We start from the raw sequence: 21818 nt of genomic DNA on the forward strand, positions 1-21818 counted from the left end.
ATGTCACCCAAAACTATATTTCACTCTAATCAGACTTTGTTTTCTGCGCTAAATCCCAGCCTGTTAAGCAGTTCCTTCTTTATTCAAATGAGGTTGCCGGGTTTTAAGCAGTTGGAAGGAAAAATATGTACAATTATTCAACGCTGCGCATTCCATTGCACATGTAATGCTTCAGGGGACTGCTCCACATGGAACAGCTTTGTTTACTAATGCATTTATTAAATTGCATCACTGTGACCGGTAAACTCCTGCTGCGCGCGATTCGAGAACGAATGAACGTGCGCATAACACTCGTCAAAACTTCTATTACAAAAAACACCCAGAAAATGCCTTCAGCAAGTCGTTTTTATTTTTCTGGTCTTTGCTGATCTTAAAGGAACCTGTTCATTGCCAACGTTAGTTACTGTGCATGTGCCAATATGTGCGTGCTGCTCTTCAATGACTTTCATTCACGTCAGCTTGTGTAGCAAGTTATGTGTCACTTCAAATGTGAAGCTCTTCTGTTTGACTCGTTTCGGCAACTTCTGAAAAATTGGCGCCGGAAGAAGTTTGCTCATTCGGACAACTTACGCAGGGCGTCACACCGCAGAGTCAACGTGAGCGACAATACGCAAGCGGATGCTCCGCAAGTCAACACTTCAGCCGTGTGAAGCGACAAGCCGTGTGAAGCGAATGACAGTGTTAACGTTCTGGTAGGCAGCGAACAATGTAACACAACAGCGGCTCAAACAAACGTGTCTCGCTGGGAACGACAGAAAGCTGGGCTAGTTGGTAATAATTCCCAATAAGCTAGGTAAGATATGCGCTGCCGTGCAGAGGAAAAAGGAGCAGGTAAAAGGCAAAACAAAAAGCAGATATTTGTCCTATGAAGCACAATAAGAACAACACTTTTACTGACTGTCGTATTGGTGTGGTTTATAATGTTCCGTTTAGCTGTGGGCAGTTCTACGTCAGGCAAACGGGGTGGTTTATCAATCAGAGGCTAATGGAACATAAACGGTCGTTAACCAGTGGATCGCCTTGTAATGTTTCCCTACATTGCGAAGATTGTAACTGCACGCCAGAGTTAGATGAATGCGCGATAGGCACAAGAATGAAGATACGCGTCTAATGGTAGAGGCATGGCATATCTATAATGGCGGAAGTGTGTGCGTGAGTCAGCCTTCGATTACTTTACATAAGGAAGATATTAAGTGCCTCAACAGTTATTTCTCACGTAGACCGGCACATGTACCCGACTGACACGTGGTGATACCATTCCAGAGCTTCCGCAGATGAGTTTTGTGTCCTCTTTCTTCTTTTCGCCTCAGAGCTCCCTTCAGCTGATAGTCGGCGTTCGTGTTCTCCACTTCTCTTGTGTCCTGTCTGCACGCCTCACCTTTTTGCATACTGTATCGATGTGTGCTATTTTATTGCAATATCAATTATATGATACTCCAACAGCATTTCTGCCGTCGCCGTGAGGTTCTGTATGAGGGAAAGGCGTGTGCGGGTGAGCCGTCGAACGCGGTCCAATCACGCGTGCGCGAGCGAGGAACGCAGCCAGGATGCGTGCCCTCTCCTGTGGCACTCGAGACAGGAGAGAGAGGTGAGAGAGGAGAGGCATTTTTATCCGGCGGCTTCTATTGTGCCTCGACGTCCTCCTCGGCGGCCGCTCCGTACAGAGCGAAGGCAGGCGCGGCGTCTACTGCGGCGTTGGCCACGCGAATCGCGGACGCCGTAGTAGACGCTTTTGGCGGGCACCGTAGGAACGTGTTGCGGGCGCTCGTGTGTCTCGAACGCGGTCTGCGACGCCGCTAATATGTGCGACCGCGTGGGCCTCATCTTCAAAGCGATCTGCGATGTTTGCAGAGTGCGCGCAGTGCTGGTGGCTTCGTATGCGCTGTGCTTTCTACGTTTCGTACGCCTTGAAGCGAAAGATGTCATAAAGGTCAATTGACTCGCGGCTGCTGCCGCGATTCCTAACTCCAGCGTTATCAGAGACGGTTTCGGCTGTCGTCGAGCGACGTGTGCTCATGTTTACCGTGCTGGTTAATTTTGTTAAACCACGTCGACCAGCCAGTTGGTTTGAATCAATGATAGAATGTTTAAGCGCGCCTCAACAAGTACGTAGAAAGGAGCAGACACGCAACGGCAGCGCTGTCTCCGTGGGTCTCATTATTTCTATGTATTTTCGTTGAGTCGCGATTACACATTGTATCACTGTTAATTTAGTTATAAGCGAATGTTTGCAAACTTATACTGCCGATAAAACTACTATCCTTACTTGGTACAGCTATCTACTAGTTTGCTATTGTAATCAGAGCTTCGCCTTTCCGGCGAAGCTGCGAAGATTTCATACGCAGACGAACAAAGTTGGAGCGCTCAAGGTAACATATAGGACTGTCGTATGCCGTCAACATCACAGCCAAATATCGTTCATGTATAGGAAATTTTAAAATACGTATTGTCAGAGTGCTATCCTTACATCCGTTCCCATAGTCTGTGGGATATGCATAATTGTTTTCCTTACCAGGCATCTATGAACGGTGTAAGCATGGCTTTATGTATTTGCATTTTAGAACGATAATTCCCTAATGCAGTCTAAGTAACTTTTCGCTTTATTGTTCCTTCGTAACGTTGCCAGGGGAAGGAATCACTGGAGAGGGAAGAAAAGAAGCCTCAGGCTGTAGGCAACGCTTTCACAGAGTGATTTTCCAATCCGAAGACTTTCCTTTGCACGCTGTGAACCACGAAAATTGTGGAATTCACGAGCATGTTCAATCTCCTGACAACGTCACCTATGAGCATGGAATCTATGTGAGACAACTGGTAGTCCTTTGAAAAATCATTCCCCTTTTTTTTTAGATTAGCACTAGCCGTGTTTGCTTGAATGCGAAAGTAGCGTGCCGGATTCGTTAGCGCATTACCCAGATTACGATGGGACGGCGTTTGAATGCGGTACATTCCTCTTTGTCGATGAAACGGTGGAACGCTTATTTTTTCTGGTGATTTACGTTCCACGGGCCAGTTAAGACAAGCACACGATGGAAGCTGTCACTTCCGCTCAGTGTAATACGGGAGGTTTCGTAGGCACCACCTGAGGCCACCTAACCCTTCTTCATCTGCCCTCTCTTGCAGCATCTATGCGATTCGAGTTACCGACTTACCGACAGATAGGCGAGTGGTAAACGTAAACATATGTCTACTTTTTTGTTCGTAAGTTTAGTGCGCAACTCTTAGGCACTGGTTCCTGCGTCAAGTGTAGGCATAACCGAGCGAACCAGCACAGCAAAGATGAAAGAGCGAACGGAGATAGCAGCGGGGCATGAAAGACGCTGATAGCGGCGAGAGCGCGAAGGAAAGCACAAGAGGTGGGTATGGTGAAAGCGCGAGAAAAGAAGTGTAATACCGCGCAAGGCGGTCTCTGCGGTGACAACTGTTACGAGATGTCGCCGGAGTAGACCGCCATTCCCGGCGATAACCGCCGTCTGCGGCCGTCACCGGCCATAAGTAAGGTCTGGAATTAAGCGTAAACAGTCAGGTATTATGGTATTCAATAAAGACAGCCAACAGAAAGCTACAATACATGGCCGGGAACTGCCTCGCGTAAAAGAATATAAATACCCACTGGCGGAAATGGGAATGAAACCAGCCATGAATAACCACTTAAGAGGAAAAAACGCGATCGGAAAAAAAAACATTTCAACATAACTGAAAGGGGTGCTCACTACTCTTCGAAGCGAGATAAGGATGCCTTAGAACATGCATTTATATATCGCGATATAAGAAGGAACAAGAAGCATGTGCTTGCTGCGATAAAGCTATGGAGACGATGGAGCTTGCTTTTTAAAATGTGAAGATATCTGCCCAGCGCGCGATTTAGGAATCACTGACAACCTTGAAACCCTTGGGTGTTGCGAGAGCAAGGTGAAATAAACATGTCCGCTAAAGAGATTAGTAAGAGGCGATTTCAAGATTGGTCAATGAAAAGTCCCGAAGCCACAAACAACGGAGGCGTACAAAAACAAAGTTCACAATAGGGGTTCAGAAACTTTAGTTATGGTAATTCATCGTAGGTTAGTTTGTCTTCCTTTCTTTCTTTTTGCCATAGGTAAGGAATTAGGCGTAAGAAGAACTTGGTTGCGCAGACCACCACTCCATTCCAAAGGGGACACTAATAACATCCATCCATCCATCCATCGTCTGTTCACCGATGGCATGACGACAGCGCGTCCGCCGATACCAACGCTGCATGAGTGGAGGCCTGTCTGTGGCGGCTGCTGTGAACCCACGCACTGCCTCTCGCGATCTCCCGATTAGTGCGGTAGTCGGGTCATTCTTCCCTCCCTTCGCAATGTGCCGCACGATACCATTGCTGCTCGCCAACAAGTATATCGCCAAAAGAAAACACCTATAGATTTCACATTAGGCAGTATCTATCGATCGTGATCGTCGCTGAAATTTTTACTCCAGAAAGAAATGGTAAAACCTGGGCCAAATGTGAAGGCCGTGCAATTTCTCGCAGCGTCTTCGTAGCGTTCTGCTACGAGGGAATTGCTGGGGAATCAGAGCCTTCCCCGAAGGCGGAAGTGCAGTTTAACATCGCGTTGCAAAGCGTTGGCCGCCACGAGGCGAGAATAGGACACACCGATACACTCCCCGCTCGTGAGGCAATGAAAGTCATTAAATTTATATAGTGGCCGAAGCTAAGTGCACAAAAGCGCTTCGTTATACAGGTCATACCGCACTAGAGGCGTTCGCTGTATAGGTGGTGGACTGCCACGTGCGTTATGTGGAAGTCTGCGTACGGTTTGAACATGGCACCATAGAGAAAGAAAAAGACGAAGAGCGGACACTCCGAGAAGTCTGGCCTCAGGAACTACGTCACGGCTACGTAACGAACTAGTGCTCTCAGCAAACGCCAGAGGACGCAGGCGCAAAAAAAGAAAATGTTGTAATGGATTCTGCTCAATTGTTTTAAAAAAATAATAATTATACGCCCACATTTGGCGTGTTTCTTATGCATAAAAACAGAATTTATCCAAGACACCTTCCGTGTTTTTTGTTCTTCATTCGTACTGCCATGAACACCAATCACCATTCGTCCATCGAGAAGAAATCAGCGATTCGTGTAGCAGCGGCGTGCCAGCGAGAAGGTTTCGTGAACGTCGGCTGCGGCGGTGTTTTCGTGTGTCAGAGAGGTGAGTCACGTTTTCAAGCGAAGCATGGAGTAATTGAATTGTGAGGGCGACGAGGTTCGCTAAAAAAAAAAAAGAAACCAGTTTGCGGCTCTATGTGAGGCGGCTAGACGCGAACAATGCGAAAAGCATGCCCCCTCAAGAAACGCGTTGCGAGAAGGCTGTACCATGTGCTTTCTTGCTACCTCCGCCGAGAACGGAATAATCTTTGTTGGTTGCGTTCCGTGAAAATCATCAAACAAGGCGCAGCTGCCATTAACTTGCACCGGTTCACGGCTGTGCACTGCACTGCGACTCGCAGCTTGTCAGACGCCATCGAGACGCTGCGTCTCGGTTTGCGAGGGTAAACCGTTCTTGGCCAGCGCTGTTTGCGATAACCACGGTATCGCCGCTCCATTGAAATGGTTCGTGTTGGCCGACTAAAAACGATCTGCTGGACAACGCTTAAGGTCAATATCAGGAATTGCACATTTCAGGAAAATTCCGGTTTCGAGAAAATTGAATTCGTAACCCGCGTTTACATGTTCGCCTGACGGTTGACGGTCCTTTCGTTGGCCCGTTGTAGAGGCTGACGAACGCTGGAAAGGACATAGAAGATGCCACGCCGATTCAGACCGAAAACGGCGTTCCGGGGACGGGCGCTACCTAAATGAAGAAAATCAGGACGTTAGGCACGCTGTAGCCAAGCTTCGCTTGCTCGTTTCCACTATAGAGTAAGGGCTCCTGAATATTTTAATAATATTGCTTGCAAACAATGGCATGTGTCATAAACAGCGAGCGTAGCTTATTGCGTTTTTGTACTTCAGCGAGGTGTGTATCTACGGCGCACGGACGGACGGTGGGGTATACGTCCGTGTGGTTTGTTTATACAGAAAAGTAACGGTGGGGGAAAGTCCCCAGTGACTACTGCATGTACTTATTGCGGCGGCCGTGTTTGGAAGTACTGCGCATTCTAGTTACTTTCGGTTCCTTACCATTTTTTCGTGGCGGAATACATTGCACAAGGTATTGTCGCATAGGCGCGGCGTGGCGCGGATTTGAACAAAGGCCTCGTATTTGGACGTTTCGAATTTATCTTTACCACGCTTATGTGAACTGCTATTTTGCCTACCAATGTACTCTTTATACTGACTACGTACAGGGGTGTCCGAAAGTTCACAGGCCGCGATGCCATGGGATTACATAGGATGGCGGCCTGGGAACATTTGAACAGCCCTGTACGGGGTCTTAACACTTATCCTTGTAAGTTTGAGTTCTATGGGCCAGAAGTCAGAATGTGTGAGTGGTTTTATATTGTACATCGGTTCGCTATTCATTCAAACCGGTTTCCTGGTTCAATTGTGACGTTTCCATATGTGTTTGGTAAATAACGAAGCGTGCACTTATTGACATTTTCAGACCATGCTGATGCCATGCCATCCGGCGGTCCAAGCTGCGGCAGCTACTGCTGTGTGTCGTGGTGCTTTGACAACGGCAGAACCCAAAAGAAGCCTATCTTGCCTTGGAATAAAAACATTGCGGAAACTCTGTCTCTTTGATACATATGACCGCTTGTACCAAAACACAGAAGACAAGCGCGATGGATAAAGCCGTAGTGAATTATGATTACCCTAATCTCCATCTGTTACAACTTAATCGAAATAGAAATTGCGTCACGACCTCAATTCACACCAAATATACAAAATAGTGAATCGCTAAATCAAAGCAACAAATAAAAGCGTTGCCATTTGGGTGACGAAAAGTGGTCTGAAACGACAAGCTTCCGCTACAGCGCAACGTCGGTTACAAGGGGTAATCATAGAGAAAGAAAAAGGCTAAGAGCGGACACTCCGAGAAATCTGGCCTCAGGAACTACGTCATGGCTACGTAACGAACTAGTGCTCTCACCAAACGCCAGAGGACGCAGGCGCAAAAAAAAAGAAAATGTTGTAATGAATTCTCCTCAATCACTTTACAAAATAATAATTATACACCCAAATTTGGCGTGTTTCTGATACATAAAAACAGAATTTATCGAAGGCACCTTCCGTGCTTTTTGTTCTTCATTCGTACTGCCATCAACACCAATCACCATTCGTCCATCGAGAAGAAATCAACGACACCAGCGGCGTGCCAGCGGGAACGTCTCGTCAACGTCGGCTGCGGCGGTGTTCTTGTGTGTGAGAAAGGTGTCACGTTTTTAAGCGAAGCTTGGAGTAATTGACTTGTGAGCGCGACGAAGTTCGCTAAAAAAAGCAGTTTTCGGCTCTATATGAGGCGGCGAGACGCGAACAATGCGAAAAGCATGCCCCCTCAAGAAACGCGTAGCAAGAGGGCTGTACTAACTGTACTTTCTTGCTATCCCCACCGAGAACGGCATAATCTTTGTTGGTTGCGTTCCGTGAAAATAATCAAACAACGCGAAGCTGCCATTAACTTGCAACGGTTCACGGCTGCGCACTGCACTGCAACTCGCAGCTTGTCAGACGCCATCGAGACGCTGCGTCTCCGTTTGCGAGGGTAAACCGTTCTTGCCCAGCGCTGTTTGCGATAACCGCGGTAACGGCGTTCCATTGAAATAGTTCGTGTTGGTGGATTAAAAACGATCTGCTGGACAACGCTTAAGGTCAATATCATGAATTGCACATTTCAGGAAAATTCCGGTTTCGAGAAAATTGAATTCCTAAACCGCGTTTAAATGATCGCGTCACGGTTGACGGTCTTTTCGTTGGCCCGTTCTAGGGGCTGACGAACGCTGGAAAGAACATAAAAGACGCCACGCTGATTCAGACCGAAAACGGCGTTCCGGGGACGGGCGCTACCTAAATAAAGAAAGCAGGACGTTAGGCACGCTGTAGCCAAGTTTTGCTTGCTCGTTTCCCTTATAGAGTAAGGGCTCCTGAATATTTTAACGATATTGCTTGCAAACAATGGCATGTGACATAAACAGCGAGCATAGCTTATTGCGTTTGGTACTTTAGCGAGGTGTGCACCTACGGCGCACGGACGGACGCTGGTGTATGCGTCCGTGCGGATTTATACAGAAAAGTAACGGTGGGGAAAAGTCACCAATGACTACTGCACGTACTTATTGCGGCGGCCGTGTTGGGAAGTACTGCGCATTCTAGTAATTTTCGGTTCCTTATCATTTTTTCGGGGCGAAGACATTGCACAACGTATTGTCGCGTAGGCGTGGCATGGCGCGCATTTGAACAAAGACCTCGTATTTGGACGTTTCGAATGTATCTTTATCACGCTTATGTGAACTGCTATTTTGCCTACCAATGTACTCCCTATACTGAGTACGTACAGGGGTGTCCAAAACTTCACAGGCCGCGATGCCCTCCATGGGATTAAATAGGATGGCGGCCTGGGAACTTTTGAACACCCCTGTACGGGGTATTAACATTTATCCTTGTAAGTCCGGGTTATATGGGTCAGAGGTGAGGATGTGTTGGTGGTTTTATGTTGTGCATCGGTTCGCTATTCATTCAAAGCGGTTTCCTGGTACAGTTATGACGTGTATATATGTTTTTGGTAATTAACGAAGCCTGCACTTATTGATATTTTCAGACCGTGCTGATGCCATGCCGTCCGGCGGTCCAAGCTACGGCAGCTACTGCTGTGTCGTGGTGCTTTGACAACGGCAGAACCCAGAAGAAGCCTATCTTGACTTGGAATAAAAACATTGCGAAAACTCTGTCTCTTTGATACATATGAGCGCTTGTACCAAAACGCAGAAGACAAGTGCGATGAATAAAGCCGTATTGAATTATGATTACCTCTATCTCCATCTGTTACAACTTAATCGAAATAAAAATTGCGTCACTACCTCAATTCACACCAAATATTGAACTAGACAAAAGAGTGAATCGCTAAATCAAAGCGACAAATAAAAGCGTTGCCATTAGGCTGCCGAAAAGTGGTCTGAAATGACAAGCTTCTGCTACAGCCCAACGTCGGTTACGAGAGGTAATCCAAATTTCGCGCCAGCGAAACCGAAACAGGAAGTGCAGGCCAGTTGCTCTCATCAACCGCCAGGCGCGCTAGGGTCGATTGGGCCGCTGGGGGTGTATGGGAGTGTCCACTCTTAACTTTTTTTCCTTTCTCTATGGGGTAATCCCGATTTCACGTCAGCGAAACCGAAACAGGAAGTACAGGCCAGTTGCTCTCATCAACCGCCAGGCGCGCTAGGGTCGATTGGGCCGCTGGGGGTGTCCACTCTTCACTTTTTTTTCTTTCTCTATGATGGCACTGCTGTGCCAGCTGCGTCACGGGTTCTATCGCACTAAAGAAGTGTACGTCCGCTTATCAACGCCATTCGAGCCGAACAGTACGCGCGCAAGCCTACATGTTATCGCTCATAACCGCAGCGGCCGTTCTGGATATCTTTGTATTATCCTGACAAATACTTCGTCACTGGGCAACTAACAAGAAATTCACCATAGTCTTCCTAAAGCGCTTCGGCAGCAGCGAATTGCTCTTAGCTGAATATCTGTTAACTAGAGCCCTTAAAGTGCCCAAAGGAGATGTTGAAGGTCTTCTTTGGCACGAACGAGCTTTCTATGAGCCCCCCCCCCCCCCCCCTCTAAAAAAGAAGCACAACATCGACGCCGACCCTCATTTACAAGAAAAATCGCATTACGTGAGTGTCACCGTGTAGGTGTGATGTTGTTGTGATGCTCGCAGTGACCCAAGTTGACGTCAAAAAAGGTTCTTATTGAAGAGCGGTAGATGTCCGTTGGCACCAGTGGCATACACCCGGTGACCTCATGGATACATATCCAGTCGTTGGTAGTTCATACATTTCTTATACATCGTCTGTATTTTTATTTTTCTCTTCCCTATATTCACGCTTAAGTACGTCACAATGTTACCGGGCACAGCAAGATAACGTCTGGAATATAAATGATGGTCCTCCACATCTTAGCTTACCGCAGTGAGCTCTGTTGGTGGAGCGCGTTTTCATCGCAACTCACACTAATTTTGTGCATTACATATTACGTGGTGTCACGGATGTGGCCACGATATGCACCTTGTGCAAGTGCGTTAGGTTAGGTTAAGTTAGGTTAGGTTAGGTTAGGTCTCCCATCGCTCGTAAACGATGGGGATAGTAGGGGGGTTAGTTATGGGTATAGGTGGTGGGTGGCCTTTGGAAAAATTGCACTCTCCTATTACGTGCCGAAGGGTGCCTTGTGCATTGCAGTGAGGACATGTGTTCTTGTATCTTTCTGGGTATATTTTGTACTCGAGCAGGAGTGGGGAAAGTATCCTGCCTGGATTTGCCTGTATATTGTTTGTTCGGCTCTGGTCAAGGAGTGGTGGGGGTGCGGGAATGTCTTCCTGCCGTCCCTGAAATATTTGTCTATATTTATGTAACCTGTGATGGGTTGCCATCCCCTTGCCTCCTCCTCGGTGGCTCGGGAGTTGAGCGCTCGGACCTGTTGAAGAGCATATTTGTTGCCCTCAACTGAGGAGTGAGCCGGGACCCAAACTAATTTGATTGTCTGTTTAGGAGGCGTAGCTTTTCCAACGATTTTTACTGCCGCAAGGGATACCCAGCCATATCTGTAGTTCTTGCATGCATCTTGTGAGTCAGTGACGATCTTGGTGACGTTAGGTTGCAGGAGTGCGAGAGCTAGCGCCGCTTCTTCTGCTTCCTCCGAAGACGGAGTGTTGATTGATGTGCAGGTGACCAGCTTTTCTTGCCCGGTGACCACGACTGTTGCCCTCCTGGAGCATTTGGATAGAGAGGCGTCTGTATATAGGACAGTGTCGTCTTCGTCCAGTGTCCTCGAGATGGCTCTTGCCCGGGCGTCGCGTCGTCCGGCATGCCTTGTCGAATTCATGTTGCGTGGTAGTGGTTTGCCTTCCAGCTTCTCGCTCCACTTTTCGGGCCATGGCGGGTGTAGTGCGATTCTTGCCATCTGATCTTGCGGAGGACGCTTCGGCCCGCGTTGGTCTGGCTAAGGCGTACCCTTTTATTGGATAGGTGGGCTTCTACGAGTTCGGCTACTGTGTTGTGGACTGCAATTTGAAATAATTTTGTCATGGATGAATTTATGGGAATACCCAGGGCCTCCATCGTGGCTTCTCTGATTATTGCATCAAGTTGTAAAATGTCCTTCTTGAGGAGTTGCAGGTACGGCGCTACGTAGACTATTCATAAGATAACAAAGGCCTGAACTAGGCGCAAGGTGTCCGATTCGTTCAGACCTCTCCGCCTGTTGGCCACTCATCTGATCATTGAAAATAAAATTAAATATGGGGTTTTACGTGCCAAAACCACTTTCTGATTATGAGGGACGCCGTAGTGGAGGACTCCGGAAATTTTGACCACCTGGTGTTCTTTAACGTGCACCTAAATCTAAGCACACGGGCGTTTTCGCAATTCGCCCTCATCGAAATGCGGCCGCCGTAGCCTGGATTCGAGCTCGTCTGATCATGTTCAAGATCTGATCTGACGTGAGCTTGATTTTTCTAATCATGGCTGTTGCCTTGCCATCTCCCTGGATCAGGAGGCCCAGGATCCTGAGTTGAGGTACCGGGAGGATTGGGATCCCTTCCAAAGTGATTTTTATGTTTTGTGCTTCGTTTCCTGATGCACGTTGTCTGACAATGGTCAACTCCGACTTTTGAGGCGAACAGCAAAGCTCACAGGTCTTCGCATAGCTGTTGACCTTGTCAGCCGCTTTTTGGAGCGCGTTTTCCATCCAGCCATCCGAGCCTGTCCTCGCAGTCCAGAGGGTGATGTCGTCGGCCTATAATGCATAGCCCAGGACATCTATTGATTCGACAAGATTGGGAAACGGCAGGAGAGCCATGTTAAATAAGAGGGGGGAAAGGACCGAACTTTGCGGCGTTTCTCTATCCCCCAGGGAGATTGGTTGGGATGTCTCCTCTCCTGTTTTGATCCTGGCCGTTCGGTTACGAAGAAAGTTTCGGATGTAGTTGTACGTTTTAACTCCACAACCCGTGTTGCGTAGGTTGCGGAGGACACTTTCACGCGTGACGTTATGAAAGGCACTTATAAGGTCTAGTGCTAGTATCGTTCGCGGTGCCTGTTTCGTTGCCACAATAATTACCAGCTCGTTGAGTTGTACGAGAATATCCTGGGTGGCCAGGGGTTGCCTAAAGGCATACATTTTGTCTGACATCTGATCGGTGTCATCCAGATGTCGCTGCAACCTCTTAAGTACCATTCTTTCCAAGACCTTCCCCACGCAGGACGTGAGGGATATCGGTCGCATGTTGTCGATATGAGGTGTCTTCCCAGGCTTGCGTATGAAGCGGACTTCTGCTTCTTTCCATTGCTGTGGAAGTTTTCTAGACTCCCACACCCGGTTGATATACACGAGCAGCTCTCTGCGGGCCTTGTGCTCGAGATTGTTGAGTAATTTGAAGGTAATAGAACCGGGACCCCGCGCGCTGCCCTTGTTGCTCTCGGAGATTGCTGAGACCAACTTGGCGTCGGTGAATGGCTCGTCTAACGCTTCATTGGTAGGTTCTGCGTCGTCGGGAGTTGCGATATCACCCTTCTCTGTTTTCAGGTATTTGATGTTCGAGTCGTTGATGAGTTTGTCGGCACCCCCAGTATAGTTGTCCAGGGTGCGCGTGTGGCTTCGACTTGTGGCACTCTTGCTGCAAAGAGGATCGATCAGGTGACGAAGGAGGCACCACGTCTTTCTGGTAGACAGTGTGCCCTGCAGTCCATTACACACGCTCAGCCACTTTTCTCTGCACAGCTTCGATGCGTATTCAGCGGCTTGCTTGTTGAGATCATGGGTGCGTTTGCGAAGTTTCTTGTTGTGTCATTGTTTCTTCCAACGTCTGGTGAGGCGGTGTCGGGCTTCTCAAAGGTGGCCGAGCTTCGCGTCCGCCCAGGGAGTCTGCAGTGCGGTCGCAATTTTCTGAGTGTATTTCTCTACCAGTTCGCGTTGTTCCTTAGCCCCTTCCCCATACGGTTTGGTGTTGCTCGTACCCTCGTCTTCATCGGCTGCTTGCCTTTTTTGTAATTTGTCCCAGTCAGTTATCTTTGTTGTTCCCATTCGGGCCTTGAACGCCGGCCCCCCGATCGTAATATTGAGTATATCGTGGTCCAACCCCAGGTTCACGCCCTTGTTCTGCTACGACGCGTCCAAGGTTCCACTCAGCAGGGTAAGGTCTGGAGTGGTGTCCCGGGTCGTATTTGTGCCCATGCGGGTGAGAGTGTCTGGTCCGTTGAGTATAGCTAGGTTGCGCTGATCCATCAGGTTCACCAACACCCTGCGTCTCCTGGAGGAAAATGTCTACCCCATATTGAGTGAGGCGCATTGAAATCTCCTAATATCAATCGGGGTCCGCTGCCCAGCTCTCCCTTGCTGTCGAGTAACGTGCCCTCTATGTCCAGGTTCTTGTCCAGGTCGCAGCTATCTTGCTACGGACTAGGATCGCTGTGCTTTTCTCGCGGAGATCGGTGTATGTGACGTACCCCTGGAGTTTGGGTAGCGAGCGCGTTTTTTGTATTGCAAGGATATCCGGTTTGTGTTCCGCATTGTCTATACATTGCTGTAATTCCCCTATTTTGTCCTTAATTCCTCGACAGTTCCATTGGGATGAGGTCGTTGTATCTTCCTTCCTATTTTTACGCCTGGCTATCATCTTGGCTCAGGTTGGTAGTCGTGAGACTACTTCCCATACACGGTTTTCCATACGGCGCTCCCCTTTTAGCTTTCTGAGTGGTTAGTATGACCTGGTTGACATCAGCTTCTAGCGTGTCGAACTTGGCTATCTTGACGTTCACAAGCCAATCTGGCTCGCATGCTGTGTGACCATCTCGGTGCGGGCTTGAATGGGCTTGGCCCACGCCGGATTCCTCAGACGAACTCGATTCAATTTTCTCTGCCTCCATAGCTGTTACCGGGTGCTGCGGCTGAGCTTCCCTCTTGGCAATGTTGCGTTTTGTGTCATCCTCGCTGCTTTTCGATTTTTTCTAATACCCCCATGCGCGCAAGAAGCGCGCTGATTTGCTCATTTTGCTTAAGTACAAGCGCTTTCAGTTGCATGCATTCCTCACATTGTTTCTTGGGAGTGTTGGGAAGGGGAGGAAAATCTTTGTTGCTAATAGCGATAGGAGACGTATCTGCCCAGCGCCCACCTGTTTAGCGGCGTTCCTCGTCGGCGTCTGGCTCCGGCACTTCGACTTTGAGCGCGACTCCCGGCGACGCCTGCTGCATAACATGGGCCACTAGATGTGTGCTATTGGGTACGTGCCCTAGCCTATGTGCTAGCGATGCAAAAATAACGGTATACTGGATATGTATCACATTGACAGTCTTTTTTAAGTGTCGGGCGCTTAATAAAGTCGATCGTTAGCATTACTAACGATAGCACTATCGCCCGCACTACGAGACTGTGCTATGAAACTCTAGCGTAGTTGTTCCTCGTGATGTCCGCCAACTAGGAGGCCAGGCAGGAGCTAGAGAAAGAACGCTCCAGGTTACGGGTCCTATAGAATTTCTCGCATTATTGCCTATAGACAGAACAGAAGACCTGCGACGCTGCTGCGTACACGTGAATATGTTGGCTTCGGATTGGCATAGTTCTTGTAAAGCCAGGACACTTCGAAGGCGAGCCTGGCTAGCACGATTCCGTCGGTCACAACGGTTGATTTTTCATCAAAACAGTCAGCGAAAAGAAGTTTTAGCTCGATTATCCCACAACAACATGTTCACTTTAATCTTGAGGGGTCATGGATGAACGTAAAATTCCATGAAACGTAAGAAGTATCGGTGGTACCGCTGAACTTGGAGCATGACCCGCCGCGGTTGCTCAGTGGCTATGGTGTTGGACTGCTGAGCACGAGGTCACGGGATGGAATCCCGGCCACGGCGGCCGCGTTTCGATGGGGGCGAAATGCGAAAACCCCCGTGTACTTAGATTTAGGTGGTCGAAATTTCCGGAGTGCTGTACTACGGCGTGCCTCATAATCAGAAAGTGGTTTCGGAACGTAAAAGCCCATAATTAAAACAAAAAGAAAAACTTGGGGGACAGACGACAAGGTCTGCGCAGGAATTGCTAGTTTGTCGTCTGCCCGTGCTTTTCATCGCTTGATTGTAAACTGCAGATGAGTTAGGCTCATTGAAGTATGTTATACCGATGATTGAAGAACGTTTCGATAGTAAAATATATTATTTTAGAAAGGCGTTATCAATGCAGCCACGTCAACGCTTTAGGCGAAACCTCGCTTAACATCAGCCAACAGAAACCTCGCACACACATAGGTAGACCATCATTTCCTTTACGGTGCAGCTCCCATGATGAAACTCCCTTTGGCGGTGGCGCCAGACTTTCCTCCAGGTACTATTGTGGGAAACTTCCTGGCTGGCTTCGAGTGGTGGTACGCTGCTCCGCTAGACAGCCGACGCTGTTAATCAACGCTACACACAACAAAAAGTACACGTCCCGCATGTTCTCCCCGCCTCCTGTCCATTCAAGAAGAGTGCATTTCGAAGAGTACACAAGACGCGCGGCAGACTTCGGTGGCCAATACCCCCACTGCTTGTTTTCGGGACAGAGCTTAGAAAAAAGCCTGAGTACAGGAACTGGCCAACTAACAATTCAAAGCCCGGCGCTTTAAAACCAGAAGAGACCCAGAAATCCATTCGATTTACTGAAGGAATGATGTTCTCGACGGCTTATATTTTTTACAGAAGAGTTGATTGTTGGGCTATTTGCTCGTTCCTAATTGAAGTAGTAACTTATCGCGATAAAAACATGGCAACAGGAAAGGTGGACAAGGACAAGCGTTTGTGTTTTTATCGCGCTAAGTTAACACTACTATTTTACGGCGAGAAAATTTACGCAGCGTTTTGTTTGAGTAATGCAGTTTGAGGCATGTCTGGCGACGACTAAGTTTACGTAAAATGCAAGAACGTGGAAGGCCTCAAGAAAAACCGCTCCTGTGGTAGAATTCGTTTAGCAAGTGCTTGAAACGTCACGTTGTGCAGGTAATATTTGAGGTTCGTTTATCATCAACTTACATGCGCATTCTCAAATGACATTCGACCCCCGGCTGATGAAGGCACTGCACTGATTAAGAACTTCAGTGGTGTGCCATAGAAACAAAAGCGGGGCATGAAAGACGGCGATAGCGACGAGAGTGCGAGCAGGAATGCAGAGGACGTGGGTATGGTGATAGCGCGAGAAGAAAAGCATAATGCCGCGCAAGACGGTCTCTATGGCAAGAACCGTTACGAGATGGCACCGGAGTAGCGCGCCATCTCCGGCGATACCCGCCATCTCCGGCCATCACCGGCCATAAGTATAAGATCTGCAATTTAGCGTTAAACAATCAGGTGTTATGGTATTCAGGGAAAACAGCAAACAGACAGTGACTAACCATGTCCAGGAAATACCTCGCGTAAAAGGATAATAATACCTTAGTCAATGAATAACCGAAGCAAATAGATGTATGGAAACGCAGGAAAAAGTAGTAACAGTTAATAGGAAGAGAACTGCGGTCATAATGAAACACAGATAGCTATAGGAATACAATAGGCACGAGGTGCTCCGGTGTATATTTAAACGGGTAATGGTTCCAGGACCTACATTTACAAACGCGGTTGTCGGCTTACAATCAAGGGTACAGTTAAGATTCGATGGCAACCAAAAGCTCAGTGGGACGCCTCGCAATAGGCGCTGACGCGTTTCTGTGTCCTTTTCATGTTGTCTTCGTTGAGTGTGCGCAAAACCTTCCACAATAAAGTCTAACTAACTAGCTCGCATTTCAGTTTTATTGCAGCTCGCAGGAAGACTACAAATGAAGCTTTGCAGTGTGATATGGGCTGGAAAAGTATTAAAGTGAGGAAAGCTCACCGTAAGATTAATTTTGAAGAAGAGCATTGTGCTGGCTAGGCTAAGGGTTAAGGGTCCAAAGCAGCAGTGGTACCACAGGCAACTGGCCATTTCTGCAAGCCGCGGCGGGAGCTCGATAAAGAAAAATCTGCTCCGTCCCCAAGGAGCATCGCGAGCTCGAATCGTCTGTCAAGTAAGCATGTTTCCTAATTGTCGAAAATGTTTACGTTGCCCTGGTCTCATTTCTCTTTCAAGTTTTCTCTCCCGTTCTTCCTGGTAACCAAATAGTCTCAGAAATTGTGGACACACATAACGTTGAGATGCGATTCCTACCGCCATCAAAGTGCGGTCGCTCGATGAGTGTGACAGGGACCTCGAGGGCGGCTCAGTCATATAAGGGACAGACGCCCTCCCACTCTCGGAAACGGGGAGCGACAACCCATCCGCAGGTCTGAACTTGCACGGAAGAGCAAGTGGCTCCAGTCAAGGTGATTCGGCGTCACCCGATGTACAAGAACGTTCTCATGCGCAATTTCACGGTCGGATTCGTCATGCTACGACTGAAGCCCCGCTTGACGATACGCCAGCGCATGACGGTCTGGGAGGTTTGTGTATAGGTCGCACAACGTACAACAGCCAAAAACAGCTGTCGCCCCCGTCTAGTCAGTGGCGGGGCCACCAAGACGATGGTGCCGCGATGTGCCTCAATGAATCTAATAGTGTTGCGCGAGAGCTCGCTCATACCTTCCTACGGCAACGGTCGGGAAGGAGACGAGCTTCTTGCCGTCTGTGGGCACTTCAACGTGGACCTCACGAAGCCCCCAAACGTGTCGTACCCGGAGAACATGACGGAGGCGATTGGCACCATGCCGGCCTGCATCAACACGATTCCCACGGCAAGAACTGGCCGTGCGCTCGATCACATATTCGTCCACGAAATGAGGCATTTTAATCTGAGATTTATAAATTTCACTTCTCTACCAACCGTCCACTGCTCATCGCCATCAGCGATAGACGAGAAGCCGATGCCATGCTGTTTATACCGTTGTTAAACCGATGAGCATTTCGTTCTAAACTGTACAGAGGTATAAAACATGCATGTCGTCAGCATATACAAAACGTACATTATTGTATTTAAAGAATGCATATAGCAAGTAACTATACCGCAGCAAAATAAATGGATACCTTCAATGCATTATATCGTACCACGATGCCTTTGTCTCGCTAGTTCCACCATCGCCACAGTTGATCAAGTATATTCATTAGTTACACACCTGTGGCGACAAAGACTGCGAACTCCATTACCGTATTAGATTATCTGCATAGGATGTATGCACAGCCAACATATTGTTTTCGAATTGCAGCAAAAACTTCGTCTTACCAGTGTTTTTTTTTTTTTTTCTTACTGAAAGTTCCGCATTTCTCGGTTCTTGTCAGCCACTGTAAAACTAAGCACTGCGACTTGCTTTGCAATTTAAGGACAAACACCGTGCGAAGTTGTATTCGTCTCTAGAGCAGCTGGGTTTGTCTATTAGGTAGCTAGCCGCGTCGAAGGCGACGTAAGCATAAACTCCTAGCCGTCTCTGAGACGATTTAGCGTAGCGCTTAAGGCAAGGCCACTTCACTTCTTTTATTTTTTTTGCCACCCGTCTCTGGAGGCCTTCTATCCTTCCACGCCCGATTCGCGCATGCGGCGTCGAGCGTGGCAGCACGACAATGTGGCCACCGGCACCGGCATGTATGTGCAATTGCAATGTGCATGCAATTCATATGACATCGCATTATCGAAAGAAAGAGGGTAACGGTAAATTATTTTACTTCGTGACACCTTAAACCATGGAGTGTAAACAGAGCAATATTCACACACGCGCGCATGCCTATCTCATACGCCGTTCAGCCGTACGAAGCGTCTAAAAAAGCCGTGAGGGAGCCTCGCGTAGACGTAGGTATATTGGTAGTCATGACCCCGTCATTAGCATCATAGAAAAGGTAAAGATTTGCACGTGTTGGTTCGGGTTAGGCGATGCGTTCTTTCAGCGGAATCGATTATACGCGTCTATATGTGCCACTGAATGCACACAGAACAACTGCTAGACCGTAAATATAGTCATTTACTTCGAGAGAAGGTGATGACAAAAACTACCAATGAAAGCATTTCAGACATTCCACTCATTCAGGCCTTAAAAGAACGGTGCAGAAGTTTCAATAATTTTACGTAAACTCCGTTTAGGAGGCTGAACTCTTTGTAGTTATACATGAACTTTTAAATACAGTGACATGCAGTTTCTCGAAAAGCACAGCTAAATGCACTTAAATGGTGCGGGCTTCGAGCGCGGATTTCAGAAATGGGGCATTGCCAAGTCTAACTCGGTTGTACGTCGGCAACATTACTAATACCAGGTGCGACAGGTACAGTTCTGATTGCGATCGAGGCCGATCGGGATCGCATTTCTTGATCGCGATCACCACTTGTCGCTGCTACACAGTCCGACGATCCGGATCGGGTTATCATCTGCTGATCTAAGCAACTCTTGGAACGACGAAATGTCGGAGCTACAAATCAATATTCGCAAGATATCATTACCATTGGACAATATTTGAATTTTACACCTTGCTGTTGCTGAGAAAAATATTTTTAATATTTTTTATTCGGCTGCCTACAGTTTATCTTTGTCGCGTTTTCTGAATACTTCGCTAGAGGGCGTCGCCATCAGCCTTTGGTCGCTATCAAAGTCTGTCTATATATATATATATAGATATATATATATATTAAATTACTTCAATAAAGAAGTTTCTGCAAGAATCTGTTGCATTAAAAAAAATCTGGTATGCATCAGTTCCTTAACAACGGTTCTGTAGCGAACAACGCCATTCGAGTACGCACTTGAGTACTCCAAAGCATGCGAATATTATGTGCTTGGACTTGAGTACGCATGACCCATTCGGTCATCTCATCAGGCTTAGTTAATTATATCCCTAGAATTGGCTGACAATTGTGAAGCACGTTTCATTTCTAGAAACTATAACCGTCACTCTAACGGACCAAACACTGAATCATCGCTCTCTCTTCCTATATCGCCATCACGGAATCTACTTCTTCGCACCAGTCATTCAACGCTGCCTCTGCAACAAGCTTACCGCACATCATGTGGTTTAAAAACCTTCTAAGCTTCCAAAGCATTAGTGGCAGAACTGCTGCATTTTATTTATCCACTTTGCCGTAGGCTACCATTCACTGGAATGCTGTTAAGGAGCACGTCGTAAACATCAGTGTCCGGCAAGATTTAGGGCAACGTAACGGTCATTCTTTCTCATTACTAATTCGCCATTAACTGTTGTATAATGATGTTTTCTTTTACTTGTCAGTGATCGGCAATAACAGTCAGTAAGCATTCATCTACCCCCTTCCTTCTCCGACAATGCTCCGAAGCTGGAGTTCGTGAGGCGACGAGAATAAATAAAATGCATAAACACATAAATAAAAATTACGGTCATGGGTTCATTGACACGGTTCATTATAACTGGGGTGGCAGCTCAAGGACATTACTAAATGCATATAACGAGCCATTATCTTATGTAGCTGCGTCTTCGACTGCCGCCTCATACACTCCTAGACGAGCTCGTTCTGGCCGTCTCAATAACCTCGTCGTTCGAAACATTACCGCTCGTAGTATTGTTAAAAAAGCTTCCAGACTTATTTGTTCTTATTTCTATTTAGTCCCCTCGTGTTATTCGCATCTCTGAGTCATGACTACATAGTAATGCTTACGATTCCGAATTTACCCCACCCTATTTTATTGCCGTGCGCCCAGACAGTATTTGTCGCACTAGCTTATCCGCTCGAACCTTCGTTTCACAGTTTTACCTTCTCCCCCGGAGACAGAATACGTGCTGTGCAATAGCTACCTGAATAATCAGTCTATCGCAATTAGCATTACATATCGTCCGCCCAGTTCTGCCATCGCAGTTCTGCCATCGCCGTCGGCGACGGTATAGCCGTCGACGTGACGTTGTGTATGAGTGAAAGCGTGTGAGGGTGAGCCGGAGAACGCGGTTCAATCTCGCGTGCGCGAGCGACGAACGCGGCCATGATGGGACGACGATGATGATGGTGATCTAAAGAAAGGAAAGACGTTTGTGCCCTCTCCTGTGGCACGCGAGGCAGGGGAGTTTGGCGAGGGAGGAAGGGCGTTCTTCTCCGCCGCTCCGTACATTGTGAAGGAAAGCGCGCCGTCCACTAAGGCGTTGGCCGCGCGAATCGCAGGTGCCGTAGTAGACGCCTGGGGGGCGCGTTGCAGGCGTCCGTGTGTCTTGAAAGCGGTCTGTGACGTGACAAAAGAGAGGGCCCGCGCAGGCCTCATCTTAAAAGCGATCTGCAATGTTTCCAAAGTGCGCCTAGCGCCGGTAGCTGCGTATGCGCTGTGCTTTCAACGTTTCGAACGCGTTCAAGCGACAAATGCACGGACGTCAATTAGCTCGTGGCTGCTGCCACGATTCCTAACTCCAGCGTTTTCACAGACAGTTTCCGTTGTCATCGAGCGACGTGTGCTCATATTTGCCTGTGCGCGCGTGATACCGTGCTGGTTAATTTAGTTAAAACAGGTTGATGGGCTAGCTGGTTTGAATCCATTAAGCGCGCTTGAACAAGGACATAGAAAGGAGCAGACACAGAAAGGCAGTGCTGTCCCGTGTGTCTGTTTCATTCTACGTCCTCGTTGATTCGCCCTTACACATTGTACCATTGTTAATTTAGTCAGTAAACCAATTTTTACACGTTTATACGGCGGATAAAACTACTATCCTTACTTGGTACAGCTATCTACT

The 21818-nt window shown here is 47.8% G+C and overlaps 1 long non-coding RNA gene across 1 annotated transcript; it reads left to right on the top strand.

Moving 5' to 3' along the window:
* The first annotated feature begins 6993 nt into the window (after positions 1 to 6993).
* LOC140213030 (uncharacterized) lies at positions 6994 to 8856 on the top strand. The gene is made up of 2 exons (XR_011889970.1): positions 6994 to 7348; positions 8733 to 8856. It is a non-coding gene; the product is annotated as an uncharacterized lncRNA (long non-coding RNA).
* Positions 8857 to 21818: the final 12962 nt, after the last annotated feature.

The sequence above is a fragment of the Dermacentor andersoni genome, chromosome 8 (genome assembly GCF_023375885.2).
Source record: "Dermacentor andersoni chromosome 8, qqDerAnde1_hic_scaffold, whole genome shotgun sequence".
NCBI classification, from domain to species: domain Eukaryota; kingdom Metazoa; phylum Arthropoda; class Arachnida; order Ixodida; family Ixodidae; genus Dermacentor; species Dermacentor andersoni.